Here is an 18,160-nt window from a genome sequence, read left to right as displayed (position 1 = left end):
AGATTGAACAACAGAGTACTGTTTTGTCAATAAAATCATATTTAAAATTCAAATATGTATAAAAGAGTTGCTGCTTTGAAATCGTACAATGAGATAAAATTGATAAGGCATGTTCCGAGGATACGTGTAATATGTAACCCCAGATATTGTCTCGCTCTCTAACCAGTCCTATAATATCTAGCTGCACTGTTCGGTAAACTTTGACTTTATTAATGCCGCTAGGAGTTTCCGTGAAATCAATAATCACGTTTTGATGATTAATGTGACGACGAACCAAATTTTGTTTTGTTTTTGACATGTCTATAATTGGTCATATTAGGCTATATAATGTTTACTCTTTTCGCACTCGTTATTGGGCAAGTAATACCATGTTGAAAAACAGCCATGACTAACATCCTTTGTTTTGAACTTTTGAACTTTCACCATAAATCAAGAGAGTGTTTTAATAACACAGTGTATTCTGCTCATCTCCTGATTATAATGACAACAAACCACTTTTGTTTTATATGTAGTACACCAGGTCTACGATGACAAGAATCCTCCGACAGCCTAACCATCGGTTTGTTGATGTTTCGTTTTCATCATGAATGATTGAATGACAAATTGTCGGGCGATGACATTGGATGGTTGATTATGATATACGATGACAAACGATAATAGCAAACAATTCACAAGCGATCTATTGATTGTGTAAACTAACTTAGCGGTGGTTAAACTGACATAATGACATTTAAGTTATGAGAGACAATCTGATCGGCTATGTCAGTCCATTAGAAACCACCAGTATGACGTGGCTATTTTCTGTATTTTGCAAATGCATTAAAACCATGTATTTTTGGTGGGGCTCAATTCTCGTGTTGTTTTTTTTTAAATAGTTGTTGTACAGTTAATTTATTGGATAGTTATATAAATTTACTGAAAGTGTTTCAGCGGTACGTGGACACGGTCTAAAACTAGACGTACTTATGAAATTATTGAAAATATATCCCCTACAAAAAATATTCATTAAACAGTAATTACGTTTCAACAATAAAAACATTCAAAATAAAAATTGATAAAAAAATATCAAAATCTAGATAAGAAGGTGCATAAGTGCAATTTCTAAATTTGAACAAAACAAAGATTTGCATGGGACCCCTAAAAATGGTAAAAGAATAAGACCAGGTGTTCTGAAAAGGTGAGCGTCTTTTTCTGCATCTACAATATTCACCATATAACTCTTGGTCATATTATAAAGAAATTACTGATACTTTTCACATAAGAACAAAGCATATAACAACTGACCCGCCAGGTATACTACCGGACACCAAACACGTCCAACTTCATATCGCCCTCGCGAAAAATATAATGTTTCTAAATAAGATTATAAAATTTTCCCCGTAATAGCCATTAACCTATATCTTGTTTGAAGACCTTTAGTGAGATATTGTAGAAAAACGTTTCGGACTTTCTTAAGTTGTCACTTTACCAGTATCCTTTGCAGTCGCCATAACAACGAAGACTTTTCATAAATTCACAAATACGACCATGGAGAAAATTGCAAAACCTTATGTAGAATTGGCATAAATAGAAAGATATGATTTTATAAATAGATTTCTCGGGATAAAATAACTGCTTTATCAAGTGTTAGTAAGATCCATTATTCTATCAGCAGATTGATCTACACGCAATCACAACGTCATTCCTCTTCCGTTTTATCTTCTGACGTCATAACGGTAAATAATTGATCATTTTGAAGTCAATTTGTCTTAATCAAATTAATATATAAACTCCCTTCATCTATCAGTCTATTTTATATCAGGATATTTTTCAATACAAATCAGTCGGGGCCACATGTGGTGACAGGATACTAATATCACTCGTTACCCGCCTGTCTAGTCTCATTAAAATGTATTGTTTCTTGTCTTTCAGGATCTGTTTTTCCCATGAAACCCGTTATTATTTATTTATAGTGTGTAAACTTACTTGATTTGGTACAATAAAAAAATCTATCATCACGTTTTGCTTAGTAAATTAGCGCAATGATGGAATAAGTCATTCATAATTATTTTTATATATACACTACCGCTTATCGACGCTAAGAAACAACAATAAGCGCAAACATTTTAGAACAACTGGAAAACTTTCACTTAATGTTACCAAGAAAAGACACATTAATTAGTAGAAATTTGATTGGTGTTGCTATGGTTATCTCGACTTTATCGTATTTCGGCCGATTTACTTACAACATTACATCCTAAAATGATTTTCCCAATTTCTGTATTAAAAAACTGTCACTATTGAATTTTTGACGTGCCATTTTGAGAAGAACAAAAAAACGAGATAAACCTCTCACCTAACTCATTGGCATTTAAAACAGAACGCCACGACATATGTTTAGCGTTATATATACTATAGCAAAGCTAGTTACCCAACACATTTAAAGGCTAAATATCACTTTTCTCCTACAGCACTCTTCCTATAAATCGTAATATTAGTGACATAGGAGAGTAGTGGAATTAATTATTTAAGCAGCTTTAAAAAGATTACTGTCAAATAAATTCTGGGTGTGTAAGATATGTTACATGCATTTTGTCCGAAAAGAAATCTGATAAATTTTGGATTACATTTAAGTGTCACGTATACATAGTTAATCAATATTATTCTAACAAAGCATTGAATGTGTTTACATTTTGCCAATTTTTACACCTGGTTTGAACCCATGATTTAGTATTTTTCTCATCAGTATAATGCTATAAAATTTGGATTACTGATTATAGAACGTTTTTCGCAATGTCAAAACGGAGACTTGATTAAATAAGTACCAAACTCTTTATTAAAAGTAGGGAACGAAATCATACAGAAAATTTGATTAAACGCGTGTCATTGATTAAAGTTGAGAGACAAAATCATAAAGAAAGTATTGATTGCAGGCCTAAATCAGTTTAGGCACTCTTTCGTTATCGGACAAAGGGCTTGAGGCAGCCATTGAAGTTCAATCAAATTAGATTATAGCAAATTAAATATTTAGAAAACAGACCTGAACTGTTTTGTAGAGAAGAAACCATGTTGAGTTACAAGAGGTAAGGACATGCTAAATCACGGACTTGTTAAAAGTTCTACATCGCGTGCAGTAATATTCACGAACGATCTCGACACTATTGCATCATGTCAATTTTACGTCTTCTATTCTAAAGGCTATGTCCCATAAAGATTTTTTTATGTCCTAATGCATAGGCTCTGTTGTCCCTTTAGTCTGTTTTGAGAACGCCAACACATACATAACTACAGATATATCTATATAGATTGATGGGTTTGTTTGATGTGTAGCATTTTCATACGGTATTTACATAAATAATTTGATATAGGGTATCAACGACATTATGTTCTATACAAATGTTGATTGACCCTAAATATTATGATGTAGCAATAAATATTGCTGAACAAAGTGCCCGATACCTTCGTCGTGCACACTATATTCTTTCACCAATTCATTTCATAGACCTTCCAGATTTACCGGTAAAAATGATTTTTTTTCCTGTATCTTTGTAATAATCACTGGATTCATTTTCCTGATAAAAGACAGGTATGATTATTGATGGAAAATGTCTTGTTTTTAAAAGCAGGTATAAGATGCACTTAATGTACATCAATTTGATTTTTATAGTCATTTCCATCAATAATGTTTGGGGTTTGGATGTCTGGGCTTCCATAGAAAAATAAACGATCATCAAAAACAGCTTTATGGTTTCACTGTCAAATCGTATCACTAATCTACCGTCGTCAAGCTAAAGATGTCTCCGACTTCACCAAATCGGCGTGCCTCTCTGCGTTTGACCATTTTAGGAAACCCGCGAGTCTCTATTAAATGGATCCAGGCCGTCGTTCTAATGTTATATTTGCTATAATGAAATTTATAATTCTAATTCATGTCCGCGAGAATTACAGTTGTCGGGTTTTTATGGGTACAAAATGTAATTAGTAATTTGGATAAAATATGCTCATAGTCGGCAAAGAAATCCATGAGGTTACCATGGTGATGGCTAACGAGTAAAAATTTCATTATGATACATAACACATTTGCACTGAAAATATTATGGATGCTAATAATGATTATGTAAATATCAGTGATCTTTTTAAACATCGTTTTTGACTTGAATAATAAAAAATCAGTTATATTCCACTTAACATCATTTTCTATTTCTCACTGAAAACTGTACAAAAGACACATAATAGCGTCTCTCAAAAGAAATTTAGAATCAGATGCAGTAGAGTCAAATGATAAATTAAACTGTATCATATATCTGTTAGGTCCATCTAGGACTCGTCAGTGATGTTACATCATACATCTGTTAGGTCCATCTAGGACTCGTCAGTGATGCTACATCATACATCTGTTAGGTCCATCTAGGACTCGCCAGTGATGCTACATCATACATCTGTTAGGTCCATCTAGGACTCGCCAGTGATGTTACACCATACATCTGTTAGGTCCATCTAGGTCTCGTCAGTGATGTTACATCATACATCTGTTAGGTCCATCTAGGACTCGTCAGTGATGCTACATCATACATCTGTTAGGTCCATCTAGGACTCGTCAGTGATGCTACATCATACATCTGTTAGGTCCATCTAGGACTCGTCAGTGATGCTACATCATACAGCTGTTTCGTCCTTCTAGGACTAGTCAGTAATTCTACATCATACGGCTGTTTCGTACCTCAAAGACTCGTCAGTGATGTTATATCATGCAGCTGTTTCGTCCTTTTAGGACTCGTCAGTGATGCTGCATCATACATCTGTTTCGTCCTTCTAGGACTAGTCAGAAATTCCACATCATACAGCTGTTTCCTCCCTCTAGGACTCGTCAGTGATGCTACATCATACGGCTGTTTCTTCCTTCTAGGACTTGTCAGTGATGCTAAGGGCCTTGAAAATCAAAATTGATCAGGAGAACTGTCACATGAAGTCAGTGAATTTGAAGTGAATACCATTATATGTCTATTTAGAACAGTTGGAAGAATATGCAAAACAGGTTCAATTAATAGAGTGTTATTTTACTCATAGATCACACCCATCGTATGTACCTACCAGAAAATCAAGTATCTTCTTTTCAGCGGCTTATCTCGATATTTGCAACCAAGATGTTTGAAAACCGTGATGATTTCAATTTCACTATTGTGAATTCCCTATTTCTGGATAAGCAACAACCCCGTATCCCAAACCTATGGTGTTCACATCTCGCAGCTGATTCGATTCAACGTCTGCTCCAATTATCACTATTTTGTACAAGACGCCATCAACTGACAGAAAAACTCATACCACAGGTTTCAAAAGATGCAGGTTCGTGGAAATCATGAGGAAGTTCTAGGTCGTTATAGTAATCTTATTAAGAATTCTTCTATTTCTTTGTGCGACATGAAGCTGGACTTGTTTGGTGCTGGAAAGTTTGCCTGTTGGTTCCTTTGTTGTATACCATGATTTCATTTGAGAACGTGACATTACTTTCTTGGGTTGACCAAGATTTACATGGTGGGTATCGTCGATGAAGCTGAAGACGCTCACTCTTCCGAAACACATTGTCTTCTTCTCCGTTTACTTTTTAATGAGCTTTTGTGTTAATCTTTGTTCATATGCTGACTTGCTGTTGATTTTTAATACTGAGTAGTTCAATGTATTTGAGCATTTTGGAAGAACTAAAGTACAAAGATACTAAATGCATGTATTTTGTACAATCTTCAAGCCGCTGAAACCCAAATACATTGTGATAATACTGGGTACATCATCATAATACGTTATGCTGGTCGTGGTGAGTAACAGTACTTTCTCTCTATATAGTCACATACCAGCAATTTGTGTTGATATAAGGATACGTTTGTGATGGATCCAACATGTTGAAAATACATTACGAAGTTAGGGTGTTCTACCAGGAGTAATTCACACTACACCAAGAACTGTAAAATAACATTAACCGGTGATATTTATTTGTCCTGGATTTCAAACGTTTGAAATCTTAAACGTGTATTCTTCAAGGTGCAGTGCATACAGTTCGTAATTTGACTGTTTTAAATCTTATTATCTTTTTTATTGATTGAAAGGTGCTCTTTTCCTATGTGTAACGTGAACAATCATCTAAGATATTATGACGCCAAACCCCTGTTCATACGGAATGTCTTTACTTTTTTCTTTTCTTTTGGTATCATTTCGGTATTCAAATCTTCTTCCTGTCGCATGAAACCAGATTTTGTCAGAGTTTCTTTCCGGTGTTATCTTATTGCTAGTGTGTTTGTACTCAATAGGATACGGAAGTCCTTATGACATAACGTAGAACGAACTCTAAAATATGCTTTAAAATACACGTGATAAACATGTTGTTACGTATCATTACCTTCCTGACAATATACAGTAGTGACAACCGTTCAGAAAAAATCGTGGAATTATTGAACCAGTCCATTACTTCAGTATTGTGTGATGTGTTCTATGTAATTTTCCTTGTGGATTTACATACTTTCTGTTGGTAACATCACTGAGAAGTCATATAAGTATATAGTATCTGACAAGTGGAGTTTTAACAACAATAATTTATCTTTTATATAAAAGTTAGGATTTATGGACTTATGGAGCGAGTGTCACCAACGCTAGAATTTTTACATTTCTTCCAATCAAATTTCGTTTTCCTTCTCGTCACCTCCATTTCAAAATATGGTTTTTAATATCGTTGTAGAATCAAAGACAGACGATATAGATTGCCTGATAATGTGACTCTAGTGTAACCTATTCTAAATTCTGTAGTGAGAGCTCTTATCCCGTTAAGTGCCTTTCATAATACAAAAATACAGTTGTGTCGTTTCTGAAATCCTGTAATTCTCAACTATATATGTTAATTGACATTTCAGATAATGTTTTTCATAACTAATTACCTTCATCTATGAATTAGTATTCATGTATTTATACTGTAGAATAATTAATTTTCGCGGGGAAGGGATTAGTACTTCCTTAATTTCCAGGATTCGCTTAATCCACGAAATTTACCTGTCGACAAATAATGAACAGTTTACAAAGCATAATATTTTAGCAAAACTCGTGGTATATAAATTATGTACACACGAAATCAAATGTCGACACGATAATGTAATTTTCTTCTTTTTTTTAACTGCGAAATTAGAGCCACGCGAACATACATCATTTCACAGTAATCGTTATTTAGAAGTTCTCATAAAATTACTGATTCACAGCAGGATGAAATATATCATTATAGTGTTCATTTCATTACAGAATTTCATTAAATATTATGCAAATTGTATTCGGAAAATAATGCACAATATCAAAAGCAATAGGAAGACTTGTTATGGGATATTGGTATTGACTAAATGTAAAACAAATGTCTGAATCAATTCCGGGCGTGATGTTGAAATTATTGATCTGGAAATGACGTGGTGAGAAGGATGAAATATGATGGATGTCAGTGTCGATGTTATGCTAAACTGAAGGTCACATCGCCATTGAAACGCCGTTCTGTAATTTAAGCTTTAAAACGATGGATATTGTACATGTTGTGGTGAAAATTTACCCCCAGAAAATAATCAGAATATTTTGCAAAAAAAAAAAAAAAAAAAAAACAAAAAAATAGAATGAAATATTCTGCAATGATTACATTTCTACAACAAATGATACTCATTTTTCACCTTAAATTAAGGTTATTAATCATAGTTTTCTATTGGATATGACAATAAATATGGTCACATAAAATATGATTTTTTTAATTCGTAATGGAATATGTAATATATAAAGAAACGAATAACAATACTTTATAAATCATGTCTAGCTTGTGAACGCTGTAAGACTCAATAATGTGGAATACCTTTACACTATTGATCTAAATAAACTGAATGACTATGGGATCTTTGTTCTGATATGAAGGCTGATAGTAAAATTCCACTCATTATTGAAACGTGTTTTAATCCTTTGCAAAATTGAAAAAGAAAACAACCCGGAAATATTTGAACTTGAAGGATTAACATGGTTCATGTTGTTACTATCAAACTTTACAAAAGACACACAAGTGTGTTAAACTTTCCAACAAATTAAGAATTAATTACAGCTGACTCAAAAAATGAATCATACGGGTGTTTCTTCCTTCTACCACTCGTTTTGTTAAGGATTATGGTTGAGGGTTAACATAATCTTTAAAACTAGGAATTGCCTGAACAGATCCAGTTGATCGAAACAAATGTCAACAACCAGATGGGGATGTACACTTACCCCCAATTTCAAATTTCATGATAGTGGATTTCAAAAGAATCGTAAGACCACAGTGCCGTTGAATATAGTCATGGGTTCCACATCTGATGGTGTGAGAGCTTTGGTCGACCTCCGGAGTATTCTTCTTAATTCTTCTTCAATATAGATATATACAAATGTATCATTTAAAGTTAGGTCAATGTTATATGCAATATAATGTGAGGTTTTCCGAAAGAGAAGCGTAGAAGAAACAACAAAATTGTAGTATGTCCTTACGATATGTCAGGAGAAATCTATAAGTAAAATGTAAAATAAAATGTATATTTTAAGTACGAGTCAGGTAATTTAGGCCATTTAGATTAATGAGACATTAAGGCGATGTCAGTAATGTATCAATATATTGATGGTTCTGATGGAAAAGTTGCTTGACAATTTTTTTCTTTTTTGTTACAGGTTGTATTTGAAAAATACTGGAGACATTATCATAACAATTAGTACTTGAGATATTTCTACTTTGATCATTTAGGAATGTCCCCGCATCGGAGGACGTCTATTGTCCGCAGCTCGATAATATGTTAATATGGTAACACGTGAGGAAACCATTAGCGGTTCTCCGAAGGGTACATGTATAGCGGTCTCCTGTAATCCATTAGAGCTCACTGTGTGTTGTATACAACGTTACAACATTAATGTAAACTATAAGTCATTTTATAGTGACTGTGTGACAGGGATATTGTCATCTCTAGGACCTGAAGATTCGTGGGAGGACAAATAAATCACGATATAAGGGAGGATCAGTCCATCAACAGTATCCCTATAATAATTGTCTTACAGCTTTCATGTATCGGTGGCTGTTTGAACGTGTTTATTGTCGTTTTTGGGTCCACTTAAGTTTCCTTATTGAATCAATACTAAATCAAACTTAGACTTAGTACTTCAAGCATATCATATAGCACCTGTTTCTAGGATCGTGTAATTCAAAAAGAAACACGATTCCTTCGTTTGAAAATTGAGAAACATTTATTTTCGCTATTTCTCAAATTGATAAAAAAATTATTTCTTTTTCTTCTTAAAATCATTTTTACTGTTTTTATTTATATGATTTAATCTGAATTTTGAATACAATTCAATATTATGTGATTTTCTTATCAAAAAAATCCGGGAACGTTGAAATATTCGATCCGCCCTGAACCGACTCACATTTCCTTAACCTAAATATTGATGTACATCTTATGTCACGTGATCAATCTTCCATTCCAATGTTGTCCTCGTTATCAATTTATGCGTTTATCATAATAGATACCAAACCTATAATAGTAGAATTTGTATTTATCTGTACAATATTATTAATGTTCTTATCTTATTTTAGTCCTTTATGAAATCGAGAAGTATATAAGTTGATGATATTATCATCTGTTTACATTGGCCTGTCGCCTTACCATTACAATAGTACGATACTGACAATGTATTGATGTAACCATGATTCTATTGTATTGTGACGTGACTATCGCTAATTATTCCTCAAACAACATCATATAAGGGAGGATTTTTCGTTCAGTTCAATATCACACCTCATTAATATTCCTCACAAAATGTTGTTGAAATATATAGATAATACAATATTTCCTTCGATAGAATCGTATCCGATACAAGCACAATATGCCCTTCAAAAAAACTTCCATGAAATCTTAATTCTATCGTGTTTCATTGAACTTTTTGTAGGTGACTTACAATAAAATGAGTTATAATTACATTCAGAAAACAATTTAAGTTAAAATGAAAGAAAATTTTGCCAAAAATAAAAGAAAGAAACATTATATTATTATGTTCCCTTCAGAAAATAATGCTATGATCAATGAACATACATTTGCGTATGATACGTTGGAATATCTGATTTTGTCAGCGCTTGTGAATTATGAAGAGCTTTACAAAAGTTTTTGTTTGAAAACATGTCGTATTTTGAAAATGTTTGATTAATACAAAAAAATATGTTTGATTATTTGTGGTTTAAAACACGACAACAAGAAAGTCAGCCCTCATGATATTTTTTAAGGCGTTTAGTTTTACTTATAGGTAACTAGTCTGTTTCGACCACAAAGTGCAAAAATGTCATCGCAAATATAAAATTTGTTTCTATAGAAAATAATGTGATAACCTAATTATCGCGAAATGGTTCATTTGCATTTTTCAAATATCTGTTTTATTATATTGTTATCATAATGGTTATCATCAATACTTACTATGATCTTCCTTTAAATGTATCACCAGTGACGACAATCGTAAAGAGCCACATATCGTAAATAAGTGAAACATGTTGCCTTTTAACACAGTTAAACGACCACTGTAACACAATGCGGTGTGAACACGACCCTGTTAATCATCTTTCGCGCTTTAACGTTATTCGCTAACATTTCTCAGTAGAAGTCGTCCACTTCTTTCTTCCCCAATTTCAATCCAGATGTCTTTTCAATCGAATTTGTATCTGTTGTAATTACGAAAGGCCGTCATCAGTTTTTTTTTTCTCTCTCCGTGTTGATAATGAATAAAGTAATCCCTCACCAGGAGCTACATCTAAAAGTATTGTCATCTTTATTTTTTTGAATAAATTAAAAGAACAGTTTCACATTTTTCCCGATTTTTGAGAAAACATTGCTTCATATTATTTTTCGTATTTTCCGAAGACTGCTGTCAAATCTAATTTATTCAAACATATATATTGTATAAATGTAATATTTAAAAACGTTTTATAAGATAAAGCTTTAAGACCTATTCAGCCTGGATAACGAATCTGTGACCCATATTTGAGTGGAAGCAGTGATTGAAATGGTCCTCCCTTTATGGATCAATATTTTCCCCCATAACCTCAGCTAGAGTAGCGAACTTGCTACACCAGAGAGGGATAATGAAGTTTTTTATATCGTTGACATATTGACATCCGCCCATCTAAACAAAATAAAGAACAGCTTTCTCGTTCCTGGGCAGATGTCCAGTGGGTACCCACACCGTGATTACAGTTAAATAACAGCAAGGGGCGTGGTGTTGGTCCCACAAACTTAACTCTTCATCCTTTTCTTACAAAAAGTTCAGTTAGCTTTGAAAAAAACTCATTTTGAATTTTAATTTACAGTCTTTTCAGATAAAAAAAATACAAGATCTGAAGAATTTATTTTTAAGTTACAGATATTGACTACAATTTATTCAATTTATATTTTTACCAAACTTTAAGTTAGCACAAATATCACAAATATGAAATATTGATATTGATAGGGTTAAGATGAATGATATTATGGGTAGTGAGTTAGATTATCAGAGGGAGCAGGGGAGTGTTAGTACTAATACCAGTAAATCAATTCAGGCAAAACATCATTTGTCACTGCTCCATAGAGGGACTTCATCGCTACAGAGGTTCTCTGTGGAGATCGGATCGCCTCTAGCCCAGCAACATTGTTGGAAGGATGATATCGGGGTAATTCTGTATTAAACCCTGACTATCTATGGAGAGAGTTGATATAAGTGCAGAAAAGTCAAAACTATAGAGCTGTTACTGTTTAAACAAAATTTACATCGAGTACAAAAAAATTAACTCAACATAAAGGATATCATTGTATGTTTTTACTATTTCTACACATAAGTACAACAGAAAAGGAATCTGCATATCGGAGACAATACTAGCGCATAGAAATAAGTGAAACAGGGTTCAAGTAAGGTACATTCTATGTTAACGCATTCATTTTGCCACGAGCAGATTTCGTGATTTGATTGCAAACCCCATGATTCCATTTCGTATGCATTGGATTTACTAAAATGAGAAACCACTTTAGTACTTCGTATTTTTCAGGCCTGAAACCTTAAGAATAGACATTTTTCTCTCAGAACGCCTCGTGGCATCACAATGGAACTCTCTAAGTACACTTTATATGGCACATAGAACGTTAAATTATATCACAATAACAACCTTCAAATAATCAAAGCCTCGCTATGATACGGTGGTTACAATAACAGAAATGTTAGCAATGAAAAAAGAAACTGGTATGGTTTGTATTTGTTTATTATTTATTTTTTCGTCGATATTGTGATATTTTTGTATAGGACAAACTAATTTGTCGACACAATGATATTTTTGTATAAGACAAACTAATTTGTCGATACAATGATATTTTTTTATAAGACAAACTAATTCGTCGATATTGTGATATTTTTGTATCAGTCCACCTAATTCGTCGATATTGTGATATTTTGTATCAGTCCACCTAATTCGTCGACATAATGATATTTTTGTATCAGTCCACCTAATTCGTCGACACAATGATATTTTTGTATCAGTCCACCTAATTCGTCGATATTGTGATATTTTGTATCAGTCCACCTAATTCGTCGATATTGTGATATTTTTGTATCAGTCCACCTTATTCGTCGATATTGTGATATTTTTGTATCAGTCCACCTTATTCGTCGACACAATGATATTTTTGTATCAGTCCACCTAATTCGTCGATAATTCGTCGATATTGTGATATTTTGTATCAGTCCACCTTATTCGTCGACACAATGATATTTTTGTATCAGTCCACCTAATTCGTCGACACAATGATATTTTGTATCAGTCCACCTTATTCGTCGACACAATGATATTTTTGTATCAGTCCACCTAATTCGTCGACACAATGATATTTTGTATCAGTCCACCTAATTCGTCGACACAATGATATTTTTGTATCAGTCCACCTAATTCGTCGACACAATGATATTTTTGTATCAGTCCACCTAATTCGTCGACACAATGATATTTTTGTATCAGTCCACCTAATTCGTCGATATTGTGATATTTTGTATCAGTCCACCTAATTCGTCGACACAATGATATTTTGTATCAGTCCACCTAATTCGTCGACACAATGATATTTTTGTATCAGTCCACCTAATTCGTCGACACAATGATATTTTTGTATCAGTCCACCTAATTCGTCGACACAATGATATTTTGTATCAGTCCACCTAATTCGTCGACACAATGATATTTTTGTATCAGTCCACCTAATTCGTCGATATTGTGATATTTTGTATCAGTCCACCTAATTCGTCGACACAATGATATTTTTGTATCAGTCCACCTAATTCGTCGACACAATGATATTTTTGTATCAGTCCACCTAATTCGTCGATATTGTGATATTTTTGTATCAGTCCACCTAATTCGTCGACACAATGATATTTTGTATCAGTCCACCTAATTCGTCGACACAATGATATTTTGTATCAGTCCACCTAATTCGTTGACACAATGATATTTTTGTATCAGTCCACCTAATTCGTCGACACAATGATATTTTTGTATCAGTCCACCTAATTCGTCGACACAATGATATTTTTGTATCAGTCCACCTAATTCGTCGACACAATGATATTTTGTATCAGTCCACCTAATTCGTCGACATAATGATATTTTTTTATAAGACAAACTAATTCGTCGACATTGTGATATTTTTGTGTAAATTCCGCCTATTTGAATTAACGGCTAGATATCGACATGAGAAACTGACATTAATTGTTTTATATCAAAAGACATATCGTTACATTTATATATATATTATCTATGTAATTTTTTCTCCGTATCAAATTTTGTATAACATCATACATTTTGTGGAATACAGATAGTGACGATGATGTTTTGTCACACAGCTTCAAACCATCAACTAGAAAAAGACGGAGCAACATTGTTGGTTTAATGTGTTAGTGTTATAAAGTGATAATTCGTTATATACAGTTTCCTTTAGACGTTACCTGACCGATTTTTGTCCTTAAAAAACAACATTTGATGATGATTACTATAAGATAAAACCATTTGACGATCGAGAACAATAAAAACGTAAGAATATTAAAAAAGAATAATAAAAAAGACTTGGAATACATCAGATCGAGGTATGAGATTAAGAGTTTTATTTGCGATGATTAATAACCTTATAAAGCTATATATACATGAAGGTTATGTCTATGATATCATAGTATGTGTCTCTATACAGAGATGTGACTTCACCACCTCCACAAACTGACACAGATAGATATTCTAGAAATCTAACCCATTCAACCCCCACCCCTCCCTCACACACACACACACACACACACACACACACACACACACACACACACACACACACACACACACACACACACACACACACACATACACACACACACACACACACACACACACACACACACACACACACACACACACACACACACACACACACACACACACACACACACACACACACACCCTCACACACGATACAGACACATGAGGAGGAATAAACTGTCCATCTGTATAGGTCAGCACACACTTTTTTCCCAGAAATATCACATCACTGTTAAGTCGTGTGAACACCATTCGGAAACATCTCGCGTTAAAGTATATGTTGTATTAATTTATGTCGAGGAAATCGAAATTCATTTAAACCCAACTTCTAGAGTTCTGCTCAATATCTCAGTTTCTCTTGAACATATCAATCTCGCAAAAACAAATAAAACAGCCGTTGGACAATCGACCGTCGTGCGGATTAATACTATCATACATCAATACCGCCTTTATTAGATATCATTTTGCGTTTTCTTTCATTATATCTTCTTGTATTACCACTCCCAAATCTGCTCTTTTATTCTAATATCATTTTTTTTGTATTGGTTTTTTCCCGAAGGACCCTTATATATAAACTTTATTTATTTTACAACAATTACGAAACAAGTTATTTCAGCTTATACTAATCATTCTTGGAGGCCCGGATGTCAGTACGGCCGTTTGTAACAATGACATACAAAATTGATGTTGGTTGGCCTCAATTTGCTCGCTTTTCCTATCACCTTCTCGTCCCCCCTCGCCAGCCTCGTTACTGTAATCACTGACAAACTCCCGGAGTGTACTTTGATGAAGAGAAGACACAGTGAGTAGGGAAATCATGTTGTGTTTGAAAACTTAATGAGAATAAAATAACAACTTGCTCACTAATGATTGGACAATGAGTGACAGACCTTTCACAATGGTGGAGTCTCCACCAGCATCTTAGGTCATCTAAATGTTTTAATATCACCAAGCTCTGTATCAATTTAAGGTCCTAGCGGAATTAGATGGTTTAATACAAGGTCTTCTAAATGTTTCAATATCTGACAAAGAGCTTTATCAATTGAAGGTCTTGACAGAGGCGGATGATTTAAAACACGTGACTGCGTATGATCAGATGAAAGTATGGAAAGGACGTGTGGGGATGAACGAGAAACACTGAGATTCTCTCTGACAAGATCTTCCGCCCGATTAGATAGTCAGTACTTTGTTGCCCCCGTAACAGATCAATGGCTGTCACTCGAATCTCTGATCGCCATGCTTCTCAACAACCCTTCTAAATCTTGCGTTGTAACGTTGAGTAATGGATCCCATGGGAGCAGACCTTAACCGGAAATAGGATAAGGAATTAACGGATCAGGAGCTTTTTAATATAAAAGAGTTTATGTACAAGTTGTAAACATGACGTAAACTGTTGGGAATCAGGGTCAAAGGTCAAGGTCAAATATGTATAAATGGCAGTACATGATGAGGTTTATGAGCTGTTTCTCGTGAGATATTTATATAACCAATAAATTGAAGAGTACCGAATTTCCGTTATCCCAGCAAGCACTGCGACCAATGGTGTATTCACCAGAGGCAGTGCTTGTCAATAATGTTTATTCTGATAAGATCGCGTTTAAGAAATATTCAAAGTTTTCTAAGATGTCAGCTTTAATTTATCTTGTCATTTCCCCCTTTTTCTAAAATCGTAACAAATTATAGAACATGTATGGTTTCACGTGTGTTCTTTTCTGTGTCATTAACCTTATATGGCTTGGTGCCGCTACGACGAGTAGAGGACAGGAGCACGTGAATCCAAATATCTTGGTGAAAATGGAAACATTTCGCGAATAAGCATGTAGACAAATTTGATTAAACTGTACTATACTCTTTTTAATGCTAAACACATCAAATAATTAGTTCGAAGATTTTTTTTTAATCCGGATGAGTTATTGATTATTGTACCAGAAGATTATCAATCTCATAGACGGTAAAAAAAAACTCGGAAAAATTGCGGTAATCTCCGGAAATGTTTCCGAAGATATCCGGAAATTACCGAAGATCACTGGAAATTTTCCCGGGACGTTGCCATTGTCCTAAAAATATACATGTTGCCAGTTCTGCCAAGCGGGTGTCGAATCAAAGGGGGAAATCTGTCTTTATTCATTCGCCAATACATGTAAATGTTTTCACCTTGTTACTGTCGAATTTAAGACAATATGTTAACTCGATACAATTACACATAACACCTATCACTAGCTAATTAGTACACGTAATATTACAAGTGTTTATACTTTGTATTTCCAAATAAATAATGTAAAAAACGACCTAGTTTCCATATACAACGGGGAATTTCTGTACAGACAGTTTATATTTTGTCGAGTTGTCCTCAAAAACAAAGATATATCATTTATGTACGAGGCTGTTTTATTACAACTGCATAACGTTGCCACCTGATCTCACAATAAAATGTGGAAATCCGTTTCTACAACAAATACAAAACTCTGCCAAAATGTACCATTATTTATTTTGAGTGCATTTCTCCTCCTCCTCCTTCTCCTAGTTATTTCCCTGGGCCTCCACCTCTGAAGACCTCTTCTCTCTGTTCCTCATTTTTCTGATCTTCCACTTCTCATCTCCTCCACCTCTTCCTCCTCATATTTCCTTGTCCTCTTCCTCCTCCTCTTCCTTTTTTCTGATTCTCCACCTCTCACCTCCTCCTCCTCCTCCTCATCTGCTCTTCCTTTCCGTGATTCTCCACCTCTCACCTCTTCCTCCTCCTCCTCCTCTGTTTTTCATTTCCGTGATTCTCCACCTCTCAACCCTTCCTCCTCCTCCTCTGCTCTTCCTTTCCATGATTCTCCACCTCTCAACCCTTCCTCCTCCTCTGTTTTTCATTTCCGTGATTCTCCACCTCTCAACCCTTCCTCCTCCTCATCTGCTCTTCCTTTCCGTGATTCTCCACCTCTCAACCCTTCCTCCTCCTCATCTGCTCTTCATTTCCGTGATTCTCCACCTCTCAACCCTTCCTCCTCCTCCTCTGCTCTTCATATCCGTGATTCTCCACCTCTCAACTCTTCCTCCTCCTCTGATTTTCATTTCCGTGATTCTCCACCTCTCAACCCTTCCTCCTCCTCCTCTGCTCTTCATATCCGTGATTCTCCACCTCTCAACTCTTCCTCCTCCTCTGCTCTTCCTTTCCGTGATTCTCCACCTCTCAACCCTTCCTCCTCCTCCTCTGCTCTTCATATCCGTGATTCTCCACCTCTCAACCCTTCCTCCTCCTCATCTGCTCTTCATTTCCGTGATTCTCCACCTCTCAACCCTTCCTCCTCCTCATCTGCTCTTCATATCCGTGATTCTCCACCTCTCAACTCTTCCTCCTCCACTGATTTTCATTTCCGTGATTCTCCACCTCTCAACTCTTCCTCCTCCTCTGTTTTTCATTTCCGTGATTCTCCACCTCTCACCTCTTCCTCCTCCTCTGTTTTTCATTTCCGTGATTCTCCACCTCTCACCTCTTCCTCCTCCTCCTCCTCTGTTTTTCATTTCCGTGATTCTCCACCTCTCAACCCTTCCTCCTCCTGTTTTTCATTTCCGTGATTCTCCACCTCTCAACCCTTCCTCCTCCTCATCTGCTCTTCCTTTCCGTGATTCTCCACCTCTCACCTCTTCCTCCTCCTCCTCCTCCTCCTCTGCTCTTCATATCCGTGATTCTCCACCTCTCAACTCTTCCTCCTCCTCTGATTTTCATTTCCGTGATTCTCCACCTCTCAACTCTTCCTCCTCCTCTGTTTTTCATTTCCGTGATTCTCCACCTCTCACCTCTTCCTCCTCCTCTGT

The sequence above is a fragment of the Ylistrum balloti genome, unplaced genomic scaffold (genome assembly GCF_031769215.1).
Source record: "Ylistrum balloti isolate Yb309-2 unplaced genomic scaffold, AGI_CSIRO_Ybal_v1 Utg370336, whole genome shotgun sequence".
Taxonomy (NCBI): domain Eukaryota; kingdom Metazoa; phylum Mollusca; class Bivalvia; order Pectinida; family Pectinidae; genus Ylistrum; species Ylistrum balloti.
This window is presented reverse-complemented; position numbering follows the sequence as displayed.